General features: G+C 49.2%; 1 long non-coding RNA gene across 1 annotated transcript; it reads right to left on the bottom strand.

Moving 5' to 3' along the window:
* Window positions 1-17,620: 17,620 nt before the first annotated feature.
* On the bottom strand, window positions 17,621-25,231 carry LOC148453826 (uncharacterized). Its single transcript, XR_015874865.1, has 4 exons — window positions 25,192-25,231; window positions 18,890-18,943; window positions 18,016-18,051; window positions 17,621-17,929 (listed from the first exon to the last, which is right to left on the bottom strand). It is a non-coding gene; the product is annotated as an uncharacterized LOC148453826 (long non-coding RNA).
* Window positions 25,232-25,438: the final 207 nt, after the last annotated feature.

Below are 25,438 nucleotides of genomic sequence, written 5' to 3'. Positions count from 1 at the left end.
CCACACACACACAAATATATACTGTGTATGTATATATATATATATATATATATATAAAATACATACACACACATATATATATATATATATATTAGGGGTGTGCACCGGCCACTTTTCGTGTTTTGTGTTTTGGTTTTGGATCTGGATCTTTCTTCGTGTTTTGGATCTGGATTGGTTTTGCCAAAACCACCCTTCCGTGTTTTGCGTTCTGGGTTTTGTGTTTTGGATCTGTATTTTTTTTTTAAAAAGCATAAAAACAGCTAAAATCACAGAATTTGTTGGTTTCTCTGCTCCTATGCTATTATTAACCTCAATAACCTTAATTTCCACTCATTTCCAGTCTATTCTGAACACCTCACACCTCACAATAGTGTTTTCATGTCCAAAAGGTTGCACCGAGGTAGCTGGATGACTATGCTAAGCGACACGAGTGGGCGGCACAAACACGTGACCCATCTAGGAGTGACACTGCAGTGGCAGACAGGATGGCAGTTAGAAAAACTAGGCCCCAAACTGTACATAATGCAAAGAAAAAAAAGAAGTGCAAGATGGAATTGTCCTTGGGCCCTCCCACCCACCCTTATGTTGTATAAACAGGACATGCACACTTTAACAAATCAATCATTTCAGCGCCAGGGTCTGCCACACAACTGTGGCTGAAATGATTGGTTCGTTTGGGCCCCCACAAAACAAGCTGGCAATTAATGTGTCCCTGCACAAACTGGCTCTACGGAGGCAAGATGTCATCCTCATCCTCCTCATCCACCGATTCCTCACCCTCTTCAGTGTGTACATCCTCATCCTCACAAAGTATTAACTCGTCCCCACTTGAATCCACCACCACAGGTCCCTCTGTACCTTCTGGAGGCTGGTCTCCCTGGAAGAGCTGATAATTCATTTTGATGAACATCATCTTCTCCACATTCTGTGGAAGCAACCTCCTACGCCTTTTGCTGACAAGGTTCCCGGCTGCACTAAACACTCTTTCGGAGTACACACTGGAGGGGGGGCAACTCAGGTAAAATAGAGCCAGCTTGTACAGGGGCCTCCAAATTGCCTCTTTTTCCTGCCAGTACAGGTATGGACTGTCTGACATGCCTACTTGGATGCTGTCACCGATGTAATCCTCCACCATTCTGTCAATGGTGACAGTATCATATGCAGTGACAGTAGACATGTCAGAAATTGTTGCCAGGTCCTTCAGTCCGGACCAGATGTCCAAACTTGGTCCTGCCTGCCCTGCATCACCGCCAGCGGGTTGCTTAGGATACCTAAGTTTTTTCCTGGCAGCCCCAGTTGCGGGAGAAAATGAAGAAGGAGCCGTTGACGTGTCACGTTCCGCTTCAGCTGACAGTGTGTTCACCAGCAGGTCTTTGCACCTCTGCAGGCTTGTGTCGGCCGGAAAGAGAGACACCACATAGGCTTTAAACCTAGGATCAAGCACGGTGGCCAAAATGTAGTGGTCTGATTTCAACAGATTGACCACCCTGGAATCCTGGCAAAGCGAATGAAGGGCTTCATCCACAAGTCCCACATGCCGAGCGGAATCGCTCCGTCTTAGCTCCTCCTTCACTTTCTCCAGCTGCTTCTGCAAAAGCCTGATGAGGGGAATGACCTGACTCAAGCTGGCTGTGTCTGAACTGACTTCACGTGTGGCAAGTTCGAAGGGCTGGAGAACCTTGCACAACACGGAAATCATTCTCCACTGCGCTTGAGTCAGGTGCATACCCCCTCCTTTGCCTATGTCATAGGTGGATGTATAGGCTTGTATGGCCTTTTGCTGCTCCTCCATCCTCTGAAGCATATAGAGGGTTGAGTTCCACCGCGTCACAACCTCTTGCTTCAGGTGATGGCGGGGCAGGTTCAAGAGTGTTTGCTGGCGCTCCAGTCTTCGGCACGCAGTCGCTGAATGGCGAAAGTGGCCAAAAATTTTTCGGGCCACCCAAAGCGTCTCCTGCACGCCCCTGTCGCTTTTCAGAAAATTCTGCACCACCAAGTTTATTGTGTGAGCAAAACATGGGACGTGCTGGAATTTGCCCAGATGTAATGCCCGCACAATATTGGTGGCGTTGTCAGATATCACAAATCCCCAGGAGAGTCTAAGTGGGGTAAGCCACTGGGCGATGATTTCCCTCAGTTTCTCTAAGAGGTTGTCGGCGGTGTGCCTCTTACTGAAACCGGTGATACACAGCGTAGCCTGCCTTGTAACGAGCTGGCGTTTCTGAGATGCTGCTACTGGTGACGCTGCTGCTGTTGCTGCGTAAGGTGATACATCTACCCAGTGGGCTGTCACAGTCATATAGTCCTTAGTCTGCCCTGTTCCACTTGTCCACATGTCCGTGGTTAAGTGGACATTGTGTACAACGGCATTTTTCAGGACACTGAGGACACTTTTTCTGACGTTTCTGTACAGTCTCGGTATCGCCTGCCTAGTGAAGTGGAATCTAGACGGGATTTGGAACCGGGGACACACTACCTCCATCAATTGTCTAAATCCCACTGCACTAATGGCGGATACCGGACGCACGTCTAACACCAACATAGCAGTCAAGGCCTCAGTTATACGTTTTGCTTCAGGATGACTGCTGTCGTACTTCATCCTCCTCGCTAAGGACTGTTGGAGGGTCAATTGTTTAGTAAAAGTAGTGGTGTTCCTACTTCCTCTCTGGGTTGATGAACGACTCCCAGCAGCAGCAACAGCAGCAGCGGCAGCAGTAGGCGTAGCAATGCAGGATCCTCCAGAGGAATCCCGGATAGGAGAGTCAGTCATGCCAGTGACATGGTCTGCAGGACTACTTCCGATCCTGACTAAGGAGGAAATTGACGAGGAGGGAGTTGACGGTGTGGTTTGCAGGTGCTTGGATACAACAGGACAACGGGATTTAGGTGTCCCTGGACTGCTTACGGTCTTAGCCAAAGTTTCTGAACTTGACAGTAACTTTTTATGAACGCGCTGCAGGTGCCGTATAAGGGAGGATGTTCCTAGGTGGTTGACGTCCCTACCCCTACTTATTTCACCTTTACATATGGTACATATGGCAAGACAGTTGTTGTCCGGATTTGGATAGAAATATTGCCAGACCAAAGAGGTGGAATGTTTGGTCTTCTGCCCAGGCATGACCGTGATGGGCTTTTTCATCCCACGGACAACAACTGTCTCCCCCGGAGCCTGATTTAAACAAACCACATCACCATCAGAATCCTCCTCGCCAACTTCCTCCTCAGCGCCAGCTACACCAGTATCCTCATCCTGTTGTACTTCAACAGTGACATCTTCAATTTGCATATCAGCAAGTGGACTGTGGGTGCTCCTTTCAGCACTTGCAGGGGGCATGCAAATGGTGGAAAGAGCCACCTCTTCCCGTCCAGTGCTGGGAAGGTCAGGCATCGCAACCACCACCACACTTGGACTCTCCTTGGGGATTTGTGATATCTTCTTAGAAAGCACAGTTCTTCGCTGTGCTTTTGCCAGCTTAACTCTTTTGATTTTTTTAGTGGGAGGAGGGCTTCCATCGTCATGTGAAGCTGAACCACTAGTCATGAACATACTAGGGATCGACCTTAGCCGTTCCTTGCCACTCCGTGTCGTAAATGGCATATTGGCAAGTTTACGTTTCTCTTCAGCTGATTTAAATGTCTTTTTCAAGGTCATTTTCCTGAACTTTGCCATTTGGGATTGTATGTGCCCTCTACTATGACATTGGGCATCGGCCTTGGCAGACGACGTTGATGGCATGTTATCGTCTATGTCATGACTAGTGGCAGCAGCTTCAGCACTAGGAGGAAGTGGTTCTTGATCTTTCTCTATTTTATTTTTATCGGAGAAAGTTTGGTCCTCCATTTATGTTATATCGATTTGATATATACGTGCGGCTAAACACAGAAAATAATTTTTTTTTTGGTTTGGACTGGAGTGTACTTTGTGGGTTACAGCACCCTTTAACGGTCAAGCCAGCCGGCCCTTTACTTATGACACAGGCGCACGCTTGGCACTACTTTGTTGATGCACGTGCGGCTACTGCGCACACAATTCACAAACACAGAAAATAATTTTTTTTTGGTTTGGACTGGAGTGTACTTTCGGGGGTTACAGCACCCTTTAACGGTCAAACCAGCCGGCCCTTTACTTATGACACAGGCGCACGCTTGGCACTACTATGTTGATGCACGTGCGGCTACTGCGCACACAATTCACAAACACAGAAAATAATTTTTTTTTGGTTTGGACTGGAGTGTACTTTCGGGGGTTACAGCACCCTTTAACGGTCAAGCCAGCCGGCCCTTTACTTATGACACAGGCGCACGCTTGGCACTACTTTGTTGATGCACGTGCGGCTACTGCGCACACAATTCACAAACACAGAAAATAATTTTTTTTTTGGTTTGGACTGGAGTGTACTTTGGGGGTTACAGCACCCTTTAACGGTCAAGCCAGCCGGCCCTTTACTTATGACACAGGCGCACGCTTGGCACTACTTTGTTGATGCACGTGCGGCTACTGCGCACACAATTCACAAACACAGAAAATAATTTTTTTTTTGGTTTGGACTGGAGTGTACTTTCGGGGGTTACAGCACCCTTAACGGTCAAGCCAGCCGGCCCTTTACTTATGACATAGGCGCACGCTTGGCACTACTTTGTTGATGCACGTGCGGCTACTGCGCACACAATTCACAAACACAGAAAATAATTTTTTTTTTGGTTTGGACTGGAGTGTACTTTGGGGGTTACAGCACCCTTTAACGGTCAAGCCAGCCGGCCCTTTACTTATGACACAGGCGCACGCTTGGCACTACTTTGTTGATGCACGTGCGGCTACTGCGCACACAATTCACAAACACAGAAAATAATTTTTTTTTTGGTTTGGACTGGAGTGTACTTTGGGGGTTACAGCACCCTTTAACGGTCAAGCCAGCCGGCCCTTTACTTATGACACAGGCGCACGCTTGGCACTACTTTGTTGATGCACGTGCGGCTACTGCGCACACAATTCACAAACACAGAAAATAATTTTTTTTTTGGTTTGGACTGGAGTGTACTTTCGGGGGTTACAGCACCCTTAACGGTCAAGCCAGCCGGCCCTTTACTTATGACACAGGCGCACGCTTGGCACTACTTTGTTGATGCACGTGCGGCTACTGCGCACACAATTCACAAACACAGAAAATAATTTTTTTTTTGGTTTGGACTGGAGTGTACTTTCGGGGGTTACAGCACCCTTAACGGTCAAGCCAGCCGGCCCTTTACTTATGACACAGGCGCACGCTTGGCACTACTTTGTTGATGCACGTGCGGCTACTGCGCACACAATTCACAAACACAGAAAATAATTTTTTTTTTGGTTTGGACTGGAGTGTACTTTCGGGGGTTACAGCACCCTTAACGGTCAAGCCAGCCGGCCCTTTACTTATGACACAGGCGCACGCTTGGCACTACTTTGTTGATGCACGTGCGGCTACTGCGCACACAATTCACAAACACAGAAAATAATTTTTTTTTGGTTTGGACTGGAGTGTACTTTCGGGGGTTACAGCACCCTTTAACGGTCAAGCCAGCCGGCCCTTTACTTATGACACAGGCGCACGCTTGGCACTACTTTGTTGATGCACGTGCGGCTACTGCACACACAATTCACAAACACAGAAAATATATTATTTTTTTAGCACTTGGGGGGAGCACCCCCTGGACAACACTACAGCACCTCTTTAGGACTGGGACACTGCACAGGACTTTGGAGTGGACACAGCCCCTATGGAGAACTGACTGCACAACACAGTCCAGCCAGCCCCTATGGACTTTGAAGTAGTGGACACAGCCCCTATTAACAACAGCAGCACAGCACAACACAGCCAGCCCCTATGGACTTTGAAGTAGTGGACAACAGCAGCACTACACTACACTACACTACACAGCCCTAACTCCCACCCTCCCTCTTCACTGTCCACAGCCGAGTGAGAAAATGGCGCCGACGTGGGTACCTTATATAGGATCCAAAACCCGCGAGACTCGGAAGGCGGGATGATGACGTTTTGCCTCGATTTCAGATCCGAGTCAGGCGGGAAAAGTCGAGCCTGATTCGGATCGGACTCGGATCGGGGGGGTTCGGATTTCAGAAATCCGAACCCGCTCACCCCTAATATATATACACACACACATATATATATATATATATATATACACACACACACGTCACACATACCTCACACACACACACACACATATATAAATATATACTGTATAATACATACACATACAAGTCACACATACCTTACACACACACACCTACTGTATGTCACACATACCTTACACACACACACCTACTGTATGTCACACATACATTACACACACACATACATGTCACACATACCTTACACACACACACACCTACTGTATGTCACACATACATTACACACACACACCTACTGTATGTCACACATACATTACACACACACATACATGTCACACATACCTTACACACACACACACCTACTGTATGTCACACACATACATTACACACACACCTACTGTATGTCACACTTACCTTGCAGCAGCTGCGGGTTGTAGACCTGATAAGGATGGGACCTAGAAGGCTGGCACATGTCATTAGACCTCTCCCCCTAGCGACAAAATGCTGCGATTCGCGAGTCAATTGGGAGGGTGCGGAGCCAAATGGTGCAATTCTAATGGAATCACGTCATATTGCCTCCGCCTCCTCCCAATTGACTCGCAAATCGCGGCATTTTTCCGCAAGGAGCAGGGCTTAAGAAGATGGTGCCTGCTCTCCAGTCTGTCAGGGAGGGTTTCTGGGTACTCAGAAACCCCCCCTGCGTGCGCGAGAGTATACGCACACTTGCACAAGCCCTGACCTTACTCAAGACTTGCTGACAGCCACGCACGCTATGAAGCCTCGAGCTGTGGAAGGCATCGCAAGTGGATAATTTATGCACGCCCATGCAATGGCATGCGAACGCACTGGCACGCCTGCGTTCAGCTGACCACCCGTTACCACCCCCGAACGGCACTTCCTGTCAATCACGTTGCCATGGGTCTGAGTACACACTGCAATCTCATTCCTGATCGCAGTGGCTAGTCCGCGCACTGCGATTGCAAAAATCGTCCGACTGCGTGCGTCTTAGCACTTGCGATCCTAGCTGAATCAGGCCCTCCGTGTATTGCGTCCATGTAGGTAACATTGTTGGTGCCAGGATCGCTGTTCAGTGGGAATGTGTGGATTTGATTTATTTTCCATATTATCTCACTATCTGCACTAATCCCGTCATCATCATCATCACATTGTTTCTGTGATGCGGCCAAATTGTAATAATCTTAGAGGTCAATCCAATCAGCCGCGAGTTCACTCATGGTGCGAGTGAGGCTGTACACTTGCGGTACCGGTATATTTTTGTCTGACGCCCCACAGGGCTGCGTACAAACTTTTTCGAGTCCGGGCTGAGATCAGGCCGCCAGTTGTGGTGCCGTTGCTGGCGTTACTACGCCATCGCAGTGGAAACTCGCCCCCTTCCCTGCTAATTGGATTGGCCGCAAGGGCATCCCTTGATATGCCTGAAGCGTGTCTTCCTGCAGATGTGCTATACTGTGCGCTGCGTTTACCTTAGGTGCACCTCCAAATAACCACGCAATTGCATCGCTCCAGCGGCAGGTCTCTAGACGGGATCATTTATCTCCTTTGTAAGATGTAGCAGTAATTTAGTTGGATGAAGATCACAGAACTGCTACATTATGCGTAGTCTGTAATAGTGGTGATTTATTGCGCCATTGTGTAAACCACACCCACTGGCACAGCGCACTCATAGAAAGAGGTCGGGGGCTGAGGGACAGGTTTGTGATGCACTGTTCTGCAGTACGGATTAGAAAGGACCCCTCCCTTTCCCCCGCACTGTATTACAGTGCTTCTCAAATACGGTCCTCATGGAACCCTGACAGTGCATGTTTTCAAGTTATCCTCAGTAATATTTAGTACCACCTGTGTAGTCCAATTAATACACCTGTGCTCCTGTTTGATCTGGAAAACATGTTAGGGTTCCAATGTGGAGTGGGCTTGAGAAACACTGCTCAGCTCTCAGGGGCTGCGCTGGACCCTGGCTGAGTGAGAGTAGCTCATAGTCACTAATAGGCGGGCTGAGTCACTGAGGCTGGAGGAACAGTAGTGTGCCAGCAGAATAATGGCCTGCACTGAGCTAGAGCCAGGAAGGGCGTCACCAGCAGTCAGTACAATGTCCTGGCACGCTGCCGAAGAGACTCTCACATGTCTGACTTGCCAAGTCCATTACCTACTTGGAACGACAGCAAAGAATGTGTGAGCAATCTGCCCGGCCAAGCTTGTGTGAAAGGTTTCACTTTGCCTCCCTCATGGAAGCTGAACTGTAGGAGCAGGGACAGGCAGCTCCCATCTATACAGTCCCTGTGATCAGACCCACACAGGGGCGCCTGGATCCCTGCAGGGAGTAAGGATAGATGAGGGGCTGCACAGCACACGCAGGGGGAGAACGGTGCCCCTAGCAACCAATCAGATTATAGCTGTCATTTATCTGGTACATTCTATAACGGGCTCAGGAACCCTTGGTACCACAAGGTGGCGCTCTGGGATGTCTGAGCAGCACTCGTGGGGGCAGTCCCTCTCCTGCCATGTTACCTTAACGTGGTATGCGCCACCCGTGAGGTGTGCTCCTCCCCTTACCGCCATATACTCTGGTGGTAAACTATTGTTTCATAAGTGCTTATGCGTCTACTCTCCCCTAAAGCTGGCTACACACTAGATCACAGGTTCTCAAACTCAGTCCTCAGGACCCCAAACAGTGCATGTTTTCCAGGTCTCCTCACAGAATCTCAAGTGAAATAATTTGCTCCACCTGTGGATCTTTTCAAAACGTGTCAATCAGTAATGAATACACCTGTGCACCTGCCAGGAGACCTGGAAAATGTGACCTGTGTGGGGTCCTGAGGACCGAGTTTGAGAACCCCTGCACAAGACGATATATCGTGCTTTATTTCTCTCCCTAGACCGCGTCACACCGCCTTTACCCTATTCATGGTTTCTCCAGGGACCAATCCGCCCCTACTACTAGGACTATATCCTAGAGGGGGGGGTATGTACACGGCGTGCACTTTGTTTTTTTATGATTTATGTGTAATTCAAATCTCTTATTATATATCCAATAAAGGTTACATGTTACATAATGTGTCCCATTTATAGAGAGTCCTCTGATTGTGGAACATCTGAAGGCTACCAATGGTCTATACAATAATAGCTAGTCTGATTGGTTGCTATAGGTAACACGTGATAAATCTCCCCGGCTGTGATGTAGCAGGGTCTATAATGCACAGAGTTACACTGCAGTGTATTTAAGGACATCACAACTGCTCATTGTCTGCAATGTTATTTCTGGCCCAGAAGCTATTCTTAGAGCAGGGCTACATCTATCTCCTGTGTGTAATGCTGGAGCCGAGGAACCAGCTGCCGCCACATTACACAGCCGCCTTACCTCCCGCTGATGCCATGAGAAATGCCTTTACAATTAAATCACTGACGATGTTTGTGGAACTAATGGTTGCAAGGGCATTTTCATGGTTGGAGCAACCACATTTTTATATGTTGCCCTTATAGCGTAGCAATTGTATCTGGTCAGTAGCCCCTCCTCCAGCGCTGCTTGTCAGAAAGCAGCAGCTGCTGCACTTCCACCCAGTTCAGGATAAAAGTGATGAATTCCAACCCTACAGCACAGTGAAGCGCAGAGTTCGTCTTCCTGTAACGCGGGATGTCCTGGGGCGGAGGATAGAGCTGTAAGGTAACAAGGTGTTGTAGTGGTGGTAGGTACAACTGGCTACAGATACTGTCATGTATGATTGGCCTGGAGTGGAGGACACTGCTGTAAGGAAACATGGGGGTCCTGGTGGGATGTAGTTGAAATACCAACGGCCGGGAAGCCGTCTATCGAAATCCCAACTTGGGACTAAAGATAGGCGTCGAAATCCCGACAACTGTCTAGATCCTGATGCCGGAACCTTGACAGCTTCCCGATTGAGGGTTAGGCATCCCCGGGGGTACTTAGGGTTAGGCTGCAAGGAGGGGGGGTTAGGCACCACCGGGGGGAGAGTTAGTGTTAAGCACCCCCCAGGGAGGTTAGGGTTAGGCATCACCAAGGGAGGGTTGGGGGGGAGAGGGGTAGGGTTATTATACTGTTATGCCCCTGTCGAGATCTCTCATGATTGGGCATCCGGCGTCGGTATTTCACCCGACGGCTATTTAGCTGCTGGGATATCATACCCAACCCGTCCTGGCATAGGTGCTTCAGATACTGTAATGCGGGATATCCTGAGGTAGAGGCTACTGCCTTCAGGTAACATGGGATATCTTGGGATAAAGGCGCAGATACTGTAATGTGGGATGTCCTGGGGTGGAGGATACTGGCTTCAGTTAATGTGGGATGTCCTGGGGTGGAGGATACTGGCTTCAGTTAATGTGGGATGTCCTGGGGTGGAGGATACTGGCTTCAATTAATGTGGGATGTCCTGGGGTGGAGGATACTGGCTTCAGTTAATGTGGGATGTCCTGGGGTAGAGGCTACTAGCTTCCGGTAAAAAGGAATATCGCGGGGTAGAGGTTATTTACTTTAGGTAATGTGGCATAGGCTACTGGCTTCAAGTAACATGGGATGTCGTGGGGCAGAGGCTACAGCTTTTAAGTAATGAGCGTTGTTTCGAGGTAGAGTTTCCTGGCTTCAGGTAACATGTACTGTCCTGGGGTGAAGCCTACTGGTTCCAAGTAATATGTAATAGTCAAGGAAAGGAATACTACAATAGCTCTGTTGGATAAATTGTGCACTGGACTTACATTGCTCAAGTTCATGAGATTGCCGTCTCTCTATTGAACCCTCGGAACTCTGCACCAGCCGTGCACCCACCCAGCACCGAGCCCCCCGGGAACAGGTGGTTGCTATACAGCCGGATTATCACAGACCCTCAGGCAGCCACTGAACCGTGACATTGAGACGGAATTCCTGCTAGCCGCCTTGATTAGGCTGACGTTCCCGCTGACAGGCGGTAGAGCGCCCATCACACACACACACAGAGAGTTTGCACCCTTGTTGCTGGATGGTGAAGTGCTGCACCCCGCCCAGGACCATCTGGGGTGAGTGTGTGTGTATTACAGATATTGTGCCATAACGGGTATGGCTGGTTACATAGTTAATCATTTTTATCTTGGACGAACTGTCTTACCTACACATTCTGGAGGACATACCAGTTCTCAGCTCATTTGAGACGTCCAGTGTTTTTGGACTACATCCATACTACCACGGGTAACAGGACAGTTAGCATTGCTATACCTGTGTATGGTACACATTTACCACTGCTCTAAAATCCCGGCATAAGGATTAAATCCTCTCTAATCATCCGTGCACTGTCCCACTTTATAGAGAGCTATATATCCTGCACTGACATTGTGAGTCAATACGTTTTATTCAAGAACACTGCATACCACGTTTCTGTTATTAATTGTATTATGTCTATTGTTTTTATTAAATTGTTTTCATAGTATCTATTGTTCTTTTTCAAACAAGCGCTTCAACATTATTTGTATTTATATGTAATTCCCTGGGATAGAGGCTACTGGCTCCAGGTAATGGGTGGGGGGTTATTTGGTACATGGTAGGACACAGAGACAACCCCTTGTACAGTTAGGTCAGAACTTGTGTCCATTGCTGGGAAGTGAGTGGCAGAGTACAGCACTATATTACTATATAATTACAGTGTTTTTCTCCCACAATGTAAGATGCAGCAAAAGACCTCTGGTGTCCCCGAGTGACAATGTCCTAAAGATGATAAATGGCTGTTGGTCATCTCCACCTCTCCCACAGCTGGGATTTTCCCATTCTATATCACGTAGATACGTCTATTGCATCATCATGCCTTAGTAATCTAATAATTGTGATTAATTGCTGTATTTGTATTCTTCACCTGGATTGGGACATTGGTCAGGACTCCTGAGATACGTGGAAGACATATGGACACAGATACATATTCTGGACGTGGATCGTTGTGGTATTCCTGCATGAGCTTGGAGGACACACGCATGTTATGTTCCTGGTCTCTTAGTAGTGAGATGAAGCTTACCTGGCTGGGAATGATCTTCTGAGGGCCTGGACACAAAGCTGTGACTACAGAGCAGATGACAGGTTTACCTGTTAGCCATGGTAGAGTGGACCCCGGTCTACCAGCAATTCTGCTAGATACCATTCATACCTGCTCATTATTTGATGAAACCTCTACAATGTACGTACAGTATGTACTATAGCCAACCCTTCCAGACCCTATGGTTGAATATGTTTCCATTATTACAACACAGAATATATATTCTCTAGAAGATACCTTGTCCTGGCAGGGCAATAGATACCTTATCCTCGGGCTCTGTATACAGTATATTTACTCTCAGGGAGATTGTACTACAGCTCACCTGGCAAATGTTCTTTTCTGACCTCAAGGAGATGTCCCAGTGACTAACACATGCCACCAAGACCACTCGTCACCCCCAGGGAACCTGAAGAATGATGACAAATCTACAGGTGGCAAAGAAAGAAGAAGGAAAGCAGAGTGGCTTTGTCACAATGAAAGTCATTTATTCAGTTATGTGGCAGATGACATGGCTTAAAAGGTTCAAGGTTTGCTTCCAAGTTCCAACATATGAAGGACTTTTAGTTTACAAGAGATGAACAAATGAACTGCGCAGTGTCTCACACATCCCCCATCTACAATATTACTCACAGAGAGGCTGGCCCGGGCTGCAGGCGCAACTTCTGTATGTGCACCAGGATTATTTCACGCAATATGACCAAAATCTCTGAAATGCACACCTTACATGTCACTATCACAAGCTGCCAGATAACTGAGGGGTGGAAGATCACCACCAGTGTAATAATAATTATATATGTCTGGCTTTGCTGGAAGGGATAATAATATAATTCCTTTTATTTATTTACAAGCATTCCTGCTTGGGTAGGGGCGAATAGAAGTGCCTGATAGCTGCGGGCATGTCTGGCCACAGTCCCCTCCCCTGCTGCCCTGAGCAGCTCCATGCCACAGTCCCCTCCCCTGCTGCCCTGAGCAGCTCCATGCCACAGACCCTTCCCCTGCTGCTCTCAGCAGCTCCATGCCACAGTCCCCTCCCCTGCTGCCCTGAGCAGCTCCATGCCACAGACCCTTCCCCTGCTGCTCTCAGCAGCTCCATGCCACAGTCCCCTCCCCTGCTGCCCTGAGCAGCTCCATGCCACAGTACCCTTCTCTGCTGCCCTGAGCAGCTCCATGCCACAGTCCCCTCCCCTGCTGCCCTGAGCAGCTCCATGCCACAGTCCCCTCCCCTGCTGCCCTGAGCAGCTCCATGCCACAGTCCCCTCCCCTGCTGCCCTGAGCATCTCCATGCCACAATCCCCTCCCCTGCTGCCCTGAGCAGCTCCATGCCACAGTCCCCTTCCCTGCCGCCCTGAGCAGCTCCATGCCACAGTCCCCTCCCCTGCTGCCCTGAGCAGCTCCATGCCACAATCCCCTCCCCTGCTGCCCTGAGCAGCTCCATGCCACAGTCTCCTCCCCTGCTGCCCTGAGCAGCTCCATGCCAGTCCCTTCCACTGTGGATCACAGGTGACATTTCATTCATACTAGTAACCACTTAGTAAATGCAATCCCATTATCATCCCATACAAACCAATGACCAACACCCATATCACCAGCTAGTTCTCCCAACCCCACCACAGGCCCATACACGTCAGTATCCAGTATACCATATCAAAACATATCAAAAGCCAGTTCTCCCAATCTCAACCTCATCCCATACAAGTCAGTGACCAGCATACCATATCACCAGCTAGTTTTCCCAATGCCATTATCATCCCATACAAGTCAGTGACCAGCATACCATATCACCAGCTAGTTTTCCCAATGCCATTATCATCCCATACAGGAAAGTGACCAGCATACCATATCACTGGTTAGTTCTCCCAATGCCATTATCATCCCATACAAGTCAGTGACCAGCATACCATATCACCAGCTAGTTTTCCCAATGCCATTATCATCCCATACAAGTCAGTGACCAGCATACCAAATCACCAGCTAGTTTTCCCAATGCCATTATCATCCCATACAAGTCTGTGACCAGCATACCATATCACCAGCTAGTTTTCCCAATGCCATTATCCCATACAGGAAAGTGACCAGCATACCATATCACCGGTTAGTTCTCCCAATGCCATTATCATCCCATACAAGACAGTGACGAGCTTGCCATACCACCAGCTAGTTTTCCTAATGTCACTATCAACCCATACAGGAAAGTGACCAGCATACCATATCACCGGTTAGCTCTTCTAATGCCATTATCACCCCATACAAGTCAGTGACCAGCATACCATACCACCAGCTAGTTTTCCCATTGCCATTATCATCCCATACAAGTCTGTGACCAACACACCATATCACTGGCTAGTTCTGCCAATCCCACCATACACGTCAATGACCAGCACACCAGTTAGATCTCTCAATCAAAGTATCCCATACATGACAGTGACCAGCACACCATATCACTGGCTAGTTCTCCCATTCACATTATCATTCCATACCAACCAGTCACCAGCATACCATATCACTGGTTACTTCTCCCAATGCCATTATCACCCCATACAAGACAGTAACCAGCATACCATATCACCGGTTAGTTCTCCCAATGCCATTATCCCCCCATACAGGAAAAAGACCAGCATACCATATCACCAGCTAGTTTTCCCAATGCCATTATCATCCCATACAAGTCAGTGACCAGCATACCATATCACCAGCTAGTGTTCCCAATGCTATTATCATCCCATACAAGTCTGTGACCAGCATACCATATCACCAGCTAGTTTTCCCAATGCCATTACCATCCCATACAAGTCTGTGACCAGCATACAATATCACCAGCTAGTTTTCCCAATGCCATTATCATCCCATACAAGTCTGACCAGCATACCATATCACTGGTTAGTTTTCCCAATGCCATTATTCCCCCATACAAGCCAGTGACCAGCATACCATATCACCAGCTAGTTCTCCCATTCCCACCATAAGAGCCAGTGACCAGCACACCATAACACCAGCTAGTTCTGCCAATCGCACCATACAAGCCAGTGACCTGCACACCATATCAATGCTAGTTCTCACAATCCCATTATCATCCCATACAAACCAGTTACCACCACACCGACTTGTTTTCCCAATCCATTGGCAGTAAAAATGGAGCATATGACAATCAAAGTGCAGGACATCCATTGATTTTTAGTATTGGTGGCACTGCCTGATGGTTTGATGCAGATAGAACTGAAGTAATTGACAACAGGGTGTATGTTTCTTTTATGTAATAAAGTTTCCATTGCAGGTCTTAAGTGGATGCGTCATGATATGTGGAAAACCAGTGCTGTTTGCATACTAAGATATCGGCAATGTGTGCCGCCTCATAGATACATTTCAGCTGCCTCTTTCACGTTGGATGAATCGGACTGAATTTTTTTTTCCCGGAGATCTCTGTATTCCCAAATCCAACGCGTTTCGCAATCAGAAATGGCTTCATGATTAAGTCATTGCCGAGAACGAAAGGTGTTGCATGTGATGGAGTTATTGAAGACGGTAGAATCTTTCTGAATGAAATCCGGTCTTGGATTGGAACTACCTAGTGAAACGCCATCAGGAGGCAGGAGCCGCAGACCACTTGTTAAAGGCTTGTTATATGTGTATTATACTTTAAATATATTTACAAATTTTTAAACTTTCAGTATAGAGAATTTCTTTCCAAACATGCTTCATCATTTGTTCCCCCTTGTTTTCTTCTTTACAGATATAGCATTGAGGAAAGGTCCTAAATGGGAGTTACAATTACAGTGTGAATAGAACACTATGATATGGACCTACTGCTGCAAATACTACAGGTGATCACCTTGTGCAATTAGCTATATTATATGAATATATATGGTATATTATTGCATATGTTTGCCCATAACCTAAGATATCCTATGGGTAGTATACGAAATGCGTCACAGTGTCTTTAGGTAACGCTTTAGTTACATAGCCTGTTGGGAGGAGGTCAGATATTTTGGCATGGGCACTGCAGGCAGGGGCGTAACTCCCATATGCACAGATAGAGCCTGGCCCTATGTGTGTATGGGAATTTCTGGCCACTAATTTAGTACATTGGGCTGTGGGGCCCACAAATGTAAACCTCTGTCCCTGCCCCCGGGGAACCTGTAAGCCTCACAAGCGCTCTATAAAGCAGGGTAAAGGTCATTATATGGTGAGTGCTGGGCATCGGTCTTATCATGACAGCCAGACTATATCATTACTATACACATCACACAGCCACTTGGGACCATGTCAGATTCCTGGACTGTAACTCTGATGGGATGTAGACTCTTGTCTCAAACACTTCTGTTGTTTGTGATTTGTACAACTCATTATTCCAAGGGGGAATCCAATTAATTGCAGGGTTTACCCTGTGGCTAATTACCCGCACCTTGCAGGGAAATGCTATTCAATTTTGCACACATCGAACCTGAGGATCGGAGAGGGGGAACTGTGTAGGAAGGGGGCGTTCTCCCATAGCAAACGTTCAGTAAAAGCGCGCCGCCAAAATGCCGCCCATGCAAACCACAATGTAGGAGCCTGTACGCCATTAAAAGGCGTATCTACCGCACCTGCCGGGACACAAGGAGAGCAGGAGCATAAGCCGCTCTGCATGTGGATGGTATACGCTGGCGTTTCCGGGCAGGAGCATAAGCCGCTCTGCATGTGGGTGGTATACGCTGGTGTTTCCGGGCAGGAGCATAAGCCGCTCTGCATGTGGGTGGTATACGCTGGTGTTTCCGGGCAGGAGCATAAGCCGCTCTGCATGTGGGTGGTATACGCTGGCGTTTCCGGGCAGGAGCATAAGCCGCTCTGCATGTGGGTGGTATACGCTGGCGTTTCCGGGCAGGAGCATAAGCCGCTCTGCATGTGGGTGGTATACGCTGGTGTTTCCCTGCACTTTTTTTATTTGGGGTAATTTATGCTCAGTTTCTTCCCAGCTCTGCATCAGCCTCGCAGAGCTCATAGACCAGACAATTCCGTCTTATAGAGACAGACGGGTATCTGCTACGTGTCACATGACTGCTGCTGCCTGATGACATCATACATGTCACATGACTGCTACTCCCAGAAGACATCATTCTACTTGACTGTTACTGTCTGAAGGCATCTTGAAACATGAATACTACTGCCTAATGACATCATACAGGGATACAGAAACCATGTAGACAGTGACAATGTCGACACCAGAAGATCGATAGTCATGATGTCAACGTCATTAAACATGACTGCTACTGCCTGATGTCATCATATAACGTCACATGACAGCTACTACCTGCAGACCTTGTGAAACATGGCTACTACCGCCTGATGACATCATGAACACATGTGACATAAGACTGCCTTTGTCTGGTGAGAAGACGGAAACATGTTATATGCCTTCCAGGGTGCACACACACACGTGTCCCGTCACGGTCATGGACCGGCGTAAGACGCAGCACACAGAGACTTGACAGACAGACACATTTATTAATTTGTAAACTTCGGACCATGAAATGTACCGCCTTCCTGCGTCGCTCAGTACATACAGCGCATGTCCGTGTCAGTGCGATCACAGTGTCCCAGGCCTCTGTACCCATGACAAGCACACTAACACTCACTCCTTCCAGCTTCTGCAAGACATGATGACACATGGCCCAGTAACACGCATGTTGTATGTTACATGGAGAACCGAGCATGCACTAACAAGGTCCCCCTCGCTGCTCGTCTCTCTGCTGGCTGTGGCTGGTCAGATGCTGCGTTTGGATGGATATAGGAGGAATCGCTGAGCCTGTGGGGAAGAGCAGGGTGTTACACTCACGTCTGGGGCAGCGTCACGGACAGGACATGTGGGCGGCCCACGGAACAGACACTTACTTGGATCACCTTGTTCTTCCGTGCAGGACATTTATCCTGGAAGGCAGAGGATGATATAAGGTCACACACCCCTCACTAATGACACAGGAAGAATATTGCCGGCAACTAATGAGCGATCCTGGAAGCGAGGAGTACTGCGCCATTTGGCGTTATCGCATGTATTGCAGTGGGCATGCCCAGGGAAGAGGCATATGCGTTTGCACCCATTTGGATGGGTGGAGTACACTGCGGGTGCGGTCACAGAATGGGGACCACGTGCGCAGTGGGAAACAATAGCATAGACACATTATATGAGTGTGGTCAGGTACAAATGATGATGATGACGGGTGCCAGCACTAATGTACCACTTGTGATTGGCTATTTGCTGACATGGATTGGGGCTCGGGCACACACTGAGCTTTTTTGCTGTATTATAAGGGGTTTGGTGTTAGGAGTTCAATTCGCGGTGTTTGTTGTACATAAAACAAAACGGTTTACAACATGGGCACGGGTGTGCAGGAGACGTGTGCCCGGCGTACACGAGACCCAGATCCGCAGGAGCTCTGCACGTGGGACGCAATGCGCTGCCTTCCTCTGCCTTTATTCTTACAGTGGTTTGTGCCCAGTTTACGTGCGGGTTATAGCATGGCCTTTTATTATAGATTTGCTACAGCACAAAGATACTGGGAATTACATACAGAACTGGGAATCTGTCATATACTGAGAACTAAACTCTGTATAAAATAACTAAAAAGTGAGAAACCCCATTTATCTGTGCTGCTTTCCTACCGAGGGAATGGACAGACCATGAAGTATGTGAGTCTGACCACCCGGACGCAGGAACCAATGCCATCATTTTCCAAAGGTCCTTCAGGGCCGTAAGTATGTAACTCACCTCTGTCCTTCCCGTTCTGTATCTTCTCCTCTTCCTCATCTGCACCATCGTCTGCTGTGAGAGAGAGAGAGATCAGCACCTCATTCATCCACCCCCCACCCCATTCCAAGGGCACCATCATCTACTGTGAGACAGAGAGAGATCAGCACCTCATTCATCCACCCCCCACCCCATTCCAAGGGCACCATCATCTACTGTGAGAGAGATCAGCACCTCATTCATCCACCCCCCACCCCATTCTAAGGGAACCATCATCTACTGTGACAGAGAGAGATCAGCACTTCATTCATCCACCCCCCACCCCATTCCAAGGGCACCATCATCTACTGTGAGAGAGAGAGATCAGCACCTCATTCATCCCCCCACCCCATTCCAAGGGCACCATCATCTATTGTGAGAGAGAGATCAGCACCTCATTCATCCTCCCCCCCACCCCATTCCAAGGGCACCATCATCTACTGTGAGAGAGAGAGATCAGCACCTCATTCATCCCCCCACCCCATTCCAAGGGCACCATCATCTACTGTGAGAGAGAGAGATCAGCACCTCATTCATCCCCCCCACCCCATTCCAAGGGCACCATCATCTATTGTGAGAGAGAGATCAGCACCTCATTCATCCACCACCCTCCCCCATTCCAAGGGCACCATCGTCTGCTGTGAGAGAGAGAGATCAGCACCTCATTCATCCACCCCCCACCCCATTACAAGGGCACCATCATCTACTGTGAGAGAGAGAGATCAGCACCTCATTCATCACCCCCACCCCATTCCAAGGGAACCATCATCTACTGTGAGAGAGAGAGAGAGAGATCAGCACCTCATTCATCCACCCCCCCACCCCATTCCAAGAGCACCATCATCTACTGTGAGAGAGATCAGCACCTCATTCATCCACCCCCCCCACCCCATACCAAGGGCACCATCATCTACTGTGAGAGAGAGAGATCAGCACCTCATTCACCCCCCCCACCCCATTCCAAGGGCACCATCATCTACTGTGAGAGAGATCAGCACCTCATTCATCCAACCCCCCACCCCATTCCAAGGGCTCCATCGTCTACTGTGAGAGAGAATCAGCACCTCATTCATCCACCCCCCCACCCCATTCCAAGAGCACCATCATCTACTGTGAGAGAGAGAGATCAGCACCTCATTCATCCACCCCCCCCACCCCATACCAAGGGCACCATCATCTACTGTGAGAGAGAGAGATCAGCACCTCATTCATCCCCCCCCACCCCATTTCAAGTGCACCATCATCTACTGTGAGAGAGATCAGCACCTCATTCATCCACCCCCCCCCATTCAAAGGGCACCTTCATCTACTGTGAGAGAGAGAGATCAGCACCTCATTCATCCCCCCACCCCATTCCAAGGGCACCATCATCTACTGTGAGAGAGAGAGATCAGCACCTCATTCATCCCCCCCACCCCATTCCAAGGGCACCATCATCTATTGTGAGAGAGAGATCAGCACCTCATTCATCCACCACCCTCCCCCATTCCAAGGGCACCATCGTCTGCTGTGAGAGAGAGAGATCAGCACCTCATTCATCCACCCCCCCACCTCATTACAAGGGCACCATCTACTGTGAGAGAGAGAGATCAGCACCTCATTCATCCCCCCCACCCCATTCCAAGGGAACCATCATCTACTGTGAGAGAGAGAGAGATCAGAACCTCATTCATCCCCCCCCACCCCATTCCAAGGGCACCATAATCTACTGTGAGAGAGATCAGCACCTCATTCATCCACCCCCCCATCCCATTCCAAGGGCACCATCATCTACTGTGAGAGAGAATCAGCACCTCATTCATTCACCCCCCCACCCCATTCCAAGAGCACCATCATCTACTGTCAGAGAGAGAGATCAGCACCTCATTCATCCCCCCCCACCCCATTCCAAGGGAACCATCATCTACTGTGAGAGAGAGAGAGATCAGCACCTCATTCATCCCCCACCATCCCATTCCAAGGGCACCATCATCTACTGTGAGAGAGATCAGCACCTCATTCATCCACCCCCCCCACCCCATTCCAAGGGCACCATCATCTACTGTGAGAGAGAATCAGCACCTCATTCATCCACCCCCCCACCCCATTCCAAGAGCACCATCATCTACTGTGAGAGAGAGAGATCAGCACCTCATTCATCCACCCCCCCACCCCATACCAAGGGCACCATCATCTACTGTGAGAGAGAGATCAGCACCTCATTCATCCCCCCCACCCCATTCCAAGTGCACCATCATCTACTGTGAGAGAGATCAGCACCTCATTCATCCACCCCCCCCATTCAAAGGGCACCATCATCTACTGTGAGAGAGAGATCAGCACCTCATTCATCCACCCCCCCACCACATTCCAAGGGAACCATCATCTACTGTGAGAGAGATCTGCACCTCATTCATTCACCCCCCCCACTCCATTCCAAGGGCACCATCATCTACTGTGAGAGAGAGAGATCAGCACCTCATTCATCCACCCCCCCCACTCCATTCCAAGGGCACCATCATCTACTGTGAGAGAGATCTGCACCTCATTCATCCACCCCCCCCCATTCCAAGGGCACCATCATCTACTGTGAGAGAGAGAGAGATCAGCACCTCATTCATCCACCCCCCACCCCATTCCAAGGGCACCATCATCTACTGTGAGAGAGATCTGCACCTCATTCATCCACCCCCCCCCATTCCAAGGGCACCATCATCTACTGTGAGAGAGAGATCAGCACCTCATTCTTCCACCCCCCCCATTCCAAGGGCACCATCATCTACTGTGAGAGAGAGAGAGAGAGAGAGAGAGAGAGAGAGAGAGAGAGATCAGCACCTCATTCATCCACCCCCCCACTCCATTCCAAGGGCACCATCATCTACTGTGAGAGAGAGAGATCAGCACCTCATTCATCCACCCCCCCCATTCCAAGGGCACCATCATCTACTGTGAGAGAGAGAGAGAGAGAGAGATCAGCACCTCATTCATCCACCCCCCCACTCCATTCCAAGGGCACCATCATCTACTGTGAGAGAGAGTGATCAGGACCTCATTCATCCACCCCCCCCATTCCAAGGGCACCATCATCTACTGTGAGAGAGAGAGAGATCAGCGCCTCATTCATCAACCCCCCACCCCATTCCAAGGGAACCATCATCTACTGTGAGAGAGAGATCAGCACCTCATTCATCCACCCCCCCCACCCCATTCCAAGGGCACCATCATCTACTGTGAGAGAGATCAGCACCTCATTCATCCACCCCCCCCATTCCAAGGGCACCATCATCTACTGTGAGAGAGAGAGATCAGCACCTCATTCATCCCCCCCCACCCCATTCCAAGGGCACCATCATCTATTGTGAGAGAGAGAGAGAGAGAGAGAGATCAGCACCTCATTCATCCACCCCCCCCACCCCATTCCAAGGGCACCATCATCTACTGTGAGAGAGATCAGCACCTCATTCATCCACCCCCCCACCCCATTCCAAGGGCACCATCATCTACTGTGAGAGAGAGATCAGCACCTCATTCATCCACCCCCCCACCCCATTCCAAGGGCACCATCATCTACTGTGAGAGAGATCAGCACCTCATTCATCCACTCCCCCACCCCATTCCAAGGGCAACATCATCTACTGTGAGAGAGAGAGAGATCAGCACCTTATTCATCCTCCCCCCCACCCCATTCCAAGGGCACCATCATCTACTGTGAGAGAGAGAGATCAGCACCTCATTCATCCCCCCCCACCCCATTCCAAGGGCACCATCATCTACTGTGAGAGAGAGAGATCAGCACCTCATTCATCCACCCCCCCACCCCATTCCAAGGGCACCATCATCTACTGTGAGAGAGATCAGCACCTCATTCATCCACCCCCCCACCCCATTCCAAGGGCACCATCATCTACTGTGAGAGAGAGAGAGATCAGCACCTTATTCATCCTCCCCCCCACCTCATTCCAAGGGCACCATCATCTACTGTGAGAGAGAGAGTGATCAGCACCTCATTCATCCTCCCCCCACCCCATTCCAAGGGCACCATCATCTACTGTGAGAGAGAGAGAGAGAGAGAGAGAGAGAGAGAGAGAGAGAGAGAGATCAGGGCCTCATTCATCCACCCCCCCCCTCATTCCAAGGGCACCATCATCTACTGTGAGAGAGAGAGTGATCAGCACCTCATTCATCCTCCGCCCCACTCCATTCCAAGGGCACCATCATCTACTGTGAGAGAGAGAGATCAGCACCTCATTCATCCCCCCCACCCCATTCCAAGGGCACCATCATCTACTGTGAGAGAGAGAGAGAGAGAGAGAGAGAGGTCAGCACCTCATTCATCCACCCCCCCCACCCCATTCCAAGGGCACCATCATCTTCTGTGAGAGAGAGAGAGATCATCCTCATTTATCCACCCCCCACCCCATTCCAAGGGCACCATCATCTACTGTGAGAGAGAGAGAGATCAGCACCTCATTCATCCACCCCCCCCACACCCCATTCCAAGGGCACCATCATCTACTGTGAGAGAGAGAGAGATCAGCACCTCATTCATCCACCCCCCCACCCCATTCCAAGGGCAACATCATCTACTGTGAGAGAGAGAGATCAGCATCTCATTCATCCACCCCCCACCCCATTCCAAGGGCAACATCATCTACTGTGAGAGAGAGAGAGAGAGAGATAGAGAGAGAGAGAGAGAGAGAGAGAGATCAGCACCTCATTCATCCACCCCCACCCCATTCCAAGGGCACCATCATCTACTGTGAGAGAGAGAGATCAGCACCTCATTCATCCACCCCCCACCCCATTCCAAGGGCACCATCATCTACTGTGAGAGAGAGAGAGAGAGAGAGAGAGAGAGAGAGGGATCAGCACCTCATTCATCCACCCCCCCACCCCATTCCAAGGGCACCATCATCTACTGTGAGAGAGAGAGAGAGGGATCAGCACCTCATTCATCCCCCCCCCCCATTCCAAGGGCACCATCATCTACTGGGAGAGAGAGATCAGCACCTCATTCATCCACCCCCCACCCCATTCCAAGGGCACCATCATCTACTGTGAGAGAGAGAGAGCAGCACCTCATTCATCCACCCCCCCACCCCATTCCAAGGGCACCATCATCTACTGTGAGAGAGAGAGATCAGCACCTCATTTATCCACCCCCCCACCCAATTCCAATGGCACCATCATCTACTGTGAGAGAGAGAGATCAGTACCTCATTCATCCACCCCACATCCCATTCCAAGGGCACCATCATCTACTGTGAGAGAGAGAGAGATCAGCACCTCATTCATCCACCCCCCCCCCATTCCAAGGGCACCATCATCTACTGTGTGAGAGAGAGAGAGAGATCAGCACCTCATTCATCCACCCCCCACCCCATTCCAAGGGCACCATCATCTGCTGTGAGAGGAAGAAGACAGCATTCATCTACCGAGCAGCACCTTGTTGGATAACACCCCCCCCCGATATAATATTGGTCAGCTGTGAGACATATGATTGAATTCATTCCGTCACCCATTGATCAGCATCTCATTAACTAACAACCTCCTCACACTTCATGGTCAACTGTGATGGAGCAGGATAGGGTTCTTTCCTTAACACACTAATCAGTACCTTGTTCATTTATTCAACCTCCTGTCTTCCCGTCTCAATCACGAGCTCTGAGAGAGGGGGAAAAGGGTCCCATCCGTCACATAAAAATTAACGGCATTCATACACACCCCCTCCCCATCCCCATTACTCCATCATCATCTGCGAGAGAGCTAGTTCAGTTCATTCATTCACCCATAATCTCCACTCTTTTTCTCCCCTGTCAATTGGAGAGAGTGGGATAGAATTCATTCCTTCACACACAGTATATATTCTCTTGTTTATTCATCAACTGTGTAGCCGTGATAATGGGATATATGGTTAATTCCTTCACATCCTCAGCACTTCATTCAGTCCCCTTGACTTCATTATCAACTACGAGAGATAGTAGACCTCATTCCTTCACCCACGGATCAGCACATTATTCATTCACACACGCATGTGCACACACGCACGCCCGCGCACGGCTCCATTGTGAGTCATGACAGAGAGATAATAGAGTTAATTCATATGCACACTTCTCAGCACCTCACTCACCCCCCTCCCATGGCTCAATCATCAACTGGGTACTGCATCACAATGAAAATGAAAATCCTGGCAATTGTAAGTATTGTAAAGCAGACCCTAACCCCTCCCCCCGCCTAACCCTAATCATCCCATCCAGCACCCTAACCTTCCCTGCACGCAGCCTAGCCCTAATCCTAATACTTACTGTTTGAAGTTGTCGGCATTTTGACTCATCGGGATCCCGCACCCGGTGAGTCATCCTGTGCGAGAGGATTCTATTACACACTAATCAGATCATCATTCATTCACCCCCTCCCCTATCTGTCAGACTGTACACAATACACACCCCCTCCCCTGTCTGCCATACTGTACACAATACACATCCCCTCCCCTATCTGCCATACTGTACACAATACACACCCCCTCCCCTGTCTGCCATACTGTACACAATA

This window comes from Taudactylus pleione, unplaced genomic scaffold (assembly GCF_031769625.1).
Source record: "Taudactylus pleione unplaced genomic scaffold, aTauple2 ptg001085l, whole genome shotgun sequence".
Taxonomy (NCBI): Eukaryota; Metazoa; Chordata; class Amphibia; order Anura; family Myobatrachidae; genus Taudactylus; species Taudactylus pleione.
The sequence above is the reverse complement of the archived record's forward strand: the minus strand, read 5'-3'. Positions and strand labels throughout refer to the sequence as shown.